We start from the raw sequence: 7389 nt of genomic DNA, 5'->3' as shown, positions 1-7389 counted from the left end.
CTTCACGAGGGTCATGGACATGCTGGAGTCTATCCCAGCTGTTTTCGGGCGAGAGGCGGGTACACCTGTGATTGGTCGCCAGCCAATCACAGGGCACATATAAACAAACAACCATTCACACCACACTCACATTCAATTTGGAGTTGCCAATTAACCTAGCCAATTAACCTAGTATTTTTGGAATGTGGGAGGAAACCGGAGTACACGGTGAGAACATGCAAACTCCACACAGAGATGCCCAATGGTGGAAGTAAACCCAGGTCTTTGAGCTGTGTGGTCTGCAAGCTAACCATTTGTCCACCGTGCAGCCAGCAAGATTATTCAAGAACAAAATTTAAGACACTCCCAAACCTTTTGGCCATATCTGTACACTTCAAAATGGAACCCCACACCGCAGCAACGAGGACGGGAAAGGCTCTGATTCAGGGGTGTAACAGTATGACATCTTCACGGTTTGGTATACACCTCAGTAGAAAGGTCATGATTCTGTTCATGTTCTGTAGAGAATGGGAACAAAATGCAAAACATTAAAACTTTAAATTTCCTTTTGTATTGATTATCACAGAGATTTTCGCTTCAACGCTGAATGCTTCTTCTTTTCATCCACTTTTGTGCAGACTACTTCCTGTCCCTCACTTTAAATGTGTACAGTGTGGGCAATTTGTATATCTCACAATTCTTACTCAACATACCTACAGTATCCATCCAATGATATCGAGCAAAACAGCTCGATATCATAGAAAACCAATCAGTGAATGAGGTTTCAAAACTTCTGCACAGCCACACTGTCTGACACCCTTTATACTAGTACTGTCATGATCCATTCTCCCCATGCTATTTTCCTCCTGGTGAGTCTCTCCCTCTGTTTTGCCTGGCCAGCCAACCCCACACCCAGCTCCCTCCAACACACACTCTGCACACCTGCAGCCAATGATTACCTGCCCTGCCTGCTCTACATAAGCCTCCCCCACTCAGTGCCTCTTGTCGGATCGTCTGCAAGCCTGCACGAAGCTCTGCTCTCTGTTTCAGCCCACAGCTCGACTCTGACTCCAGAACCAGAACCAGAACCTGACCTGCCCTGACCACGATCTCCGCCTGACCCCTGCCGGTACCTTTGCCTTGTCCTGACCACCTGCCACAACGACCTGACCTGCCCTGACCACGATCTCCGCCTGACCCCTGCCTGTGCCTCTGCCGAATAAAGACTTGTTCCTGATCTCTGCTGGAGCTTCAATAAACATCTTGAACTGTGACGCTCGTGTGGTCCTCGTTCTGTCTGATCCCTGACAGTACGATCCGACCAACATGGACCCAGCGCGCAGTTCTCCCAGCAGAGGACCCGAAACACCCTCCGCTATGCAACGCCTGGAATCCACTGAGGGAAAGGTGAGCCGCATGGCTGCTGACATGTCCTCTCTGCTTCAGCTCAGCCAGCAACAACAGCAGCAGATTCAGCAACAACAACAGCAATTGGCTGAGATCGCTAATCTGCTCTCCAACCAGCCACCGCCCGCTGCACCTACCCCACATCAGTCTGATCCGAACATGTCTGATTCTGTTGATCCATTCTTCACCACCACTGCTCCAGAACCCAAGGTCGGCAACCCTGAACGCTTTGATGGTGATCCTGCACAGGTTCGGGCATTCCTTACCAGCTGTCGACTACAGTTTGCTCTGCAACCTAGAACCTTCGCTACGGAGGGAGCGAGGGTGGGTTTTGCAATCACCCATCTGACTGGCCGTGCACGACTCTGGGGAACGGCTGAATTTGAACGCCAGACAGCTGTGTGCTCTTCCTTCAACCTGTTCGCTGAGGAGATGCTGAAGGTCTTTGACTTGGGATCGTCTACAGATGAAGCATCACAGGCTCTGATGACGATCCGTCAAGGTCGAAGGTCAGTGGCAGACTACTCAATCGACTTCCGAACCCTGGCGAGACGCAGTTCTTGGAATATGGAGGCCTTGGTGGATGTCTTCCTCCATAGCCTGGCAGACTACTTGAAGGACGAGCTGGTTTCCCATGATCGACCTTCCACCCTGGATGAAGCAATCGCCCTAGCTGTCCGCATTGACCGCAGGATCCAGACCCGCCGTCAAGAGAGGGGGCGCCAGACTCTTCGTGATCGCCGATCTCTGACCACGCACTCAACCTCTGCGTCTGCTGATCACGTTGAACCCATGGAGATCGGTCGTGCCTCGCTCTCTCCCGAAGAGCGCCAACATCGCTTCGACTTCAACCTGTGCCTGTACTGCGGAGGAGAAGGGCATCGTGTCGCCACTTGTCCAGTAAAAGACGGGGCTCACCGGAAGTAGGAGGGGTCCGGCTGAGCCCAACAAACCTGCAATCCTCCAACTTCAGTAAACCTCTTTTCAAAGTTTCTCTTCACTCTCCCAATGCAACCAACACCCTGTCCGCTCTGATAGACTCTGGTGCTGAAGCTAACCTGATGGACACTGATTTAGCTTGCCAGTTGGGAGTTGAGAGTCGCCCCTTACCCGAACCCATTCCCGTCCGCGCTCTGGATGGCCATCTCCTGGGCACCATCACCAGTATCACCTCACCCATTTCCATGATGATCTCAGGCAACCACCGTGAGACAATCAGCTTCCACCTACTTCGCTCACCTAATCAACCTCTCATTCTAGGCTCCCCTTGGCTCCGCCTGCACAATCCACACCTTGATTGGGTCTCTGGAACCATCAAGGAATGGGGTGAGAGATGCTATCAGACCTGTTTACACTCTGCCTCTCTGCACCGCTGCCCAGTCCCACCTGCTTCCGCTATTGACGTTTCTAACGTTCCTGAGTGCTATCACGATCTACGCGAGGTTTTTAACAAATCCAAAGCCATGTCCCTGCCACCACACCGTCCCTATGACTGTTCCATTGACCTCCTCCCAGGTACCACTCCACCCAAGGGCCGTCTGTATTCTTTGTCTGCTCCTGAACGAAAGGCTATGGATGATTACATTAGTAACTCCTTGTCCGCTGGGATCATTCGCCCTTCTTCCTCTCCAGCCGGTGCCGGATTCTTCTTCGTGGGGAAGAAAGATGGCTCACTTCGACCCTGCATCGATTACCGTGGACTGAATGACATCACAGTCAAGAACCGGTACCCTTTGCCTCTTTTGACCTCTGCTTTTGAGCTACTCCAGGGAGCCACCATCTTCACAAAATTGGATCTCAGGAACGCCTACCACCTTGTCCGAGTCCGAGAGGGGGATGAATGGAAGACGGCCTTCAACACCCCATCCGGCCACTATGAGTACCTGGTCATGCCATTTGGCCTCACCAACGCTCCAGCTGTGTTCCAGGCCCTGGTGAATGACGTGTTGCGAGACATGCTGAATAAGTTTGTTTTCGTTTACCTGGATGATATTTTGATTTTTTCCAAGGATATGTCCGAACACATCTGCCATGTCCAGCGGGTCCTCCGCCGCCTCCTGGAGAACTCCCTCTATGTCAAGGCGGAGAAATGCGAGTTTCACGTCAAGTCAGCAACCTTCCTGGGGTTCATCGTGGCAGATGGCAGTATCCAGATGGACCCAGCGAAGGTCTCGGCGGTGACAGACTGGCCTGTTCCGGAGAACAGAAAGAAGTTGCAGCAGTTTCTGGGGTTCGCCAACTTCTATCGGAGATTCATCCGGAACTACAGCACAGTCGCTGCTCCTTTGACTGCGCTGACCAGTACCAAGCAGCCCTTCGCTTGGACCCCAGAGGCTGACAAGGCCTTTGCCACCCTGAAGGACCGGTTCACCTCAGCTCCCATCCTCCAGATGCCGGATGCTGACCGACAATTCGTCGTGGAGGTGGATGCGTCTGATGTAGGAGTCGGGGCTGTCCTCTCTCAACGGGCAGGTGAGGACAATAAATTACATCCTTGTGCGTTCTTTTCCCGTCGACTGTCCCCTGCAGAACGCAATTATGACATTGGCAATCGTGAGCTGCTAGCGGTCAAGCTAGCCTTGGAGGAGTGGCGCCACTGGCTGGAGGGAACCACAGTCCCGTTCCTGGTATGGACCGATCACAAAAATCTGGAGTACATCCGCTCTGCTAAACGCCTGAACCCAAGGCAGTCCCGCTGGGCTTTATTCTTCACCCGTTTTAACTTCACTCTGTCATACCGTCCTGGTTCACGTAACACCAAACCAGATGCTCTTTCCCGCCAGTTCCAGATTGATGACACACATTCCACAGAGCCTGCCCCAATCCTGCCTGATCCCTGCATGGTAGCAGTCCTGACCTGGGAGGTGGAGGAACAGGTTCGACGGGCCCTCCAGGATCAGCCCGGTCCTAGTGCGTGCCCTGACGGCCTGCTCTTTGTCCCGGAGAATCTTCGATCCCAGGTCATACAATGGGGTCATGACTCCCGTTTTGCTTGCCACCCTGGCTCCGCTCGCACCAACCATCTCCTCGCTCAGCGCTTCTGGTGGCCTTCTATGAAGAGGGATGTCAAGGAATTTGTGCGAGCGTGTCCAACCTGCAACCAAAACAAGTCCACCAACCAGCCTCCTGCCGGACTACTCCAGCCTCTGCCTGTGCCCACTCGTCCCTGGTCCCATGTCTCTTTGGATTTTGTCACAGGCCTGCCTGCATCTAACGGTATGACAGTCATCCTTACAGTTGTTGACAGATTCAGTAAAATGGCACATTTCATTCCGCTACCTAAATTACCATCTGCCAAAGAGACTGCACAGTTGGTCATTGACCATGTTTTTCGCATTCATGGATTGCCAAGAGACGTTGTCTCAGACCGAGGGCCACAATTCACCTCCACTTTCTGGAAGGAGTTCTGCCATCTCCTAGGAGCTACTGTGAGCCTAACCTCTGGTTTCCACCCCCAATCTAACGGCCAATCTGAGAGAGCTAATCAGGAGCTAGGAAAAGCACTGAGGTGCATGGCCTCTCGCAAACCTCAAGCCTGGACACAACAGTTGACATGGATCGAATATGCCCATAACTCCCTCATCTCTTCTGCTACTGGCATGTCACCCTTCATGTGTGTCTATGGCTACCAGCCACCTGTGTTTTCCAGTCAGGAAGAAGAGGCCACCTGTCCATCTGCCCAGGCCAATGCACGCAGATGCCGCCGAACCTGGTCCCGAGCCCGTGCTACACTCCTCAAGTCGGTCAGCAGCTATACCACCAGTGCCAACCGCAGGAGAGCCCCAGCACCAACATACCGGGTTGGCCAGAAGGTGTGGCTGATGGCCAAGGATCTGCCTCTTCGGGTGGAGTCGAAGAAGCTGGCTCCTCGCTACCTTGGTCCCTTCCCCATCCAAAGGGTCATCAGTCCGTCGGCAGTCCGACTTCAACTTCCCCGATCCATGAAGGTACACCCAACTTTCCATGTTTCTAAAGTGAAACCTTTCCAGGAGAGTCCACTGGTCCGCCCGACACCTGCTCCCCCTCCTCCTCGTCTCATCAATGGAGATCCTGTCTACACCGTCCGGCGCTTGCTCCGCTCCAGACGATGGGGTCGGGGCATTCACTACCTCGTCGATTGGGAGGGCTACGGTCCAGAGGAGAGGAGCTGGGTGCCATCGAACAGGATCCTGGACCGAACTCTCATTAGAGAGTTCCATCAGCAGCATCCTGACCAGCCTGCCGTTCGACGGGGCCGCCCACCTCGCCAGGCCACCCAGCCAAGACCACCTGAACCCCAATAGTCTGCAGCCGACTCTGACCTGTCAGAGGAATTCTAGCACACCACCAGCTTTGGGGACTTCAGGAGCCGTCCCTTGAGGGGGGGGTTCTGTCATGATCCATTCTCCCCATGCTATTTTCCTCCTGGTGAGTCTCTCCCTCTGTTTTGCCTGGCCAGCCAACCCCACACCCAGCTCCCTCCAACACACACTCTGCACACCTGCAGCCAATGATTACCTGCCCTGCCTGCTCTACATAAGCCTCCCCCACTCAGTGCCTCTTGTCGGATCGTCTGCAAGCCTGCACGAAGCTCTGCTCTCTGTTTCAGCCCACAGCTCGACTCTGACTCCAGAACCAGAACCAGAACCTGACCTGCCCTGACCACGATCTCCGCCTGACCCCTGCCGGTACCTTTGCCTTGTCCTGACCACCTGCCACAACGACCTGACCTGCCCTGACCACGATCTCCGCCTGACCCCTGCCTGTGCCTCTGCCGAATAAAGACTTGTTCCTGATCTCTGCTGGAGCTTCAATAAACATCTTGAACTGTGACGCTCGTGTGGTCCTCGTTCTGTCTGATCCCTGACAAGTACACAGGCAAAGTTAAGTATCTACTCTAGGGTTCACCCTAAACCTAATGCTGATGCTAACCCTCACCTTCCACCCCAATCCTAATACTTGGCCTGACCAGGGCCTATATTGTCTACTAACGCCTACCTCATACTTTTATATTAGCACTATAACACTAATATTATACTTCAATCAAAAGTATATTAATAAAAAATACTTGATGCTTTTCTTTTGTGTTGTGGACAAGATCACAATAAAATGTGGATGAGTTCATGGATGAAGTAGCAAAACCTGTTTACTAAGACCAGTCCCGTTGCAATCGATTCAATTGCCCTGAGGGCCTCGTTTATATCACTATTTATAACACACATATCTCCCAAATAGGGTTGCCAACCTTCCCTGGAAAAATTGAATCATCCCGTATTTAGAAACAAGAGTACACTTTCTGCATTGGGAAGCAGTTTGTGCTGTATTACCATGATTACGTATTATCATCAATAACACTTCATAAAATGGTGATGGAATTAACGAATTACAAGGTGTTTTATACTGTATGAAATTTTGAGTTGACAGCACCCTCACACATAAATATGACAATCCAAAATCTGGCTTATACATGTTTATATACAGTATATACAGTATACATATATGTATAAAGTGTTTGCCCCCTTTCTGATTTCTTTTTTCGCATGTTTGTTCCACTAAAATCAAACAAATGTAAATATTAGCGAATGACAACACAACCGACCACAAAATGCAGTTTTTTCATGAACATTTTATTACTAAAGTAGAAAAAACCTACATGGCCCCTTTGTGAAAAAGTGATTGCCCCCTTAAACCTAATAACTGGTTGGGCCACCCTTAGCAGCAACAACTGCAATCAAGCGTTTGTGATAACCTGCAATGAATCTCTTACAGCTCTGTGGAGGAATTTTGTCCCACTCATCTTTGCAGAATTGTTGTCATTCAGCCACATTGGAGGGTTTTCCAGCATGAAGCGCCTTGTTAAGGTCATGCCACAGCATCTCAATAGGATTCAGGTCAGGACTTTGACTAGGCCACTCCAAAGTCTTCATTTGTTTGTTTTTTTTTTGTCTTGTCAGACCACAGAGTATTTCCAAGTGCCCCAAAACAAAGAAAAGTAGTGTGTTAAAATGTTTTAGATTTATAACA

Source organism: Doryrhamphus excisus, chromosome 15, assembly GCF_030265055.1.
Source record: "Doryrhamphus excisus isolate RoL2022-K1 chromosome 15, RoL_Dexc_1.0, whole genome shotgun sequence".
Taxonomy (NCBI): domain Eukaryota; kingdom Metazoa; phylum Chordata; class Actinopteri; order Syngnathiformes; family Syngnathidae; genus Doryrhamphus; species Doryrhamphus excisus.
The sequence above is the reverse complement of the archived record's forward strand: the minus strand, read 5'-3'. Positions refer to the sequence as shown.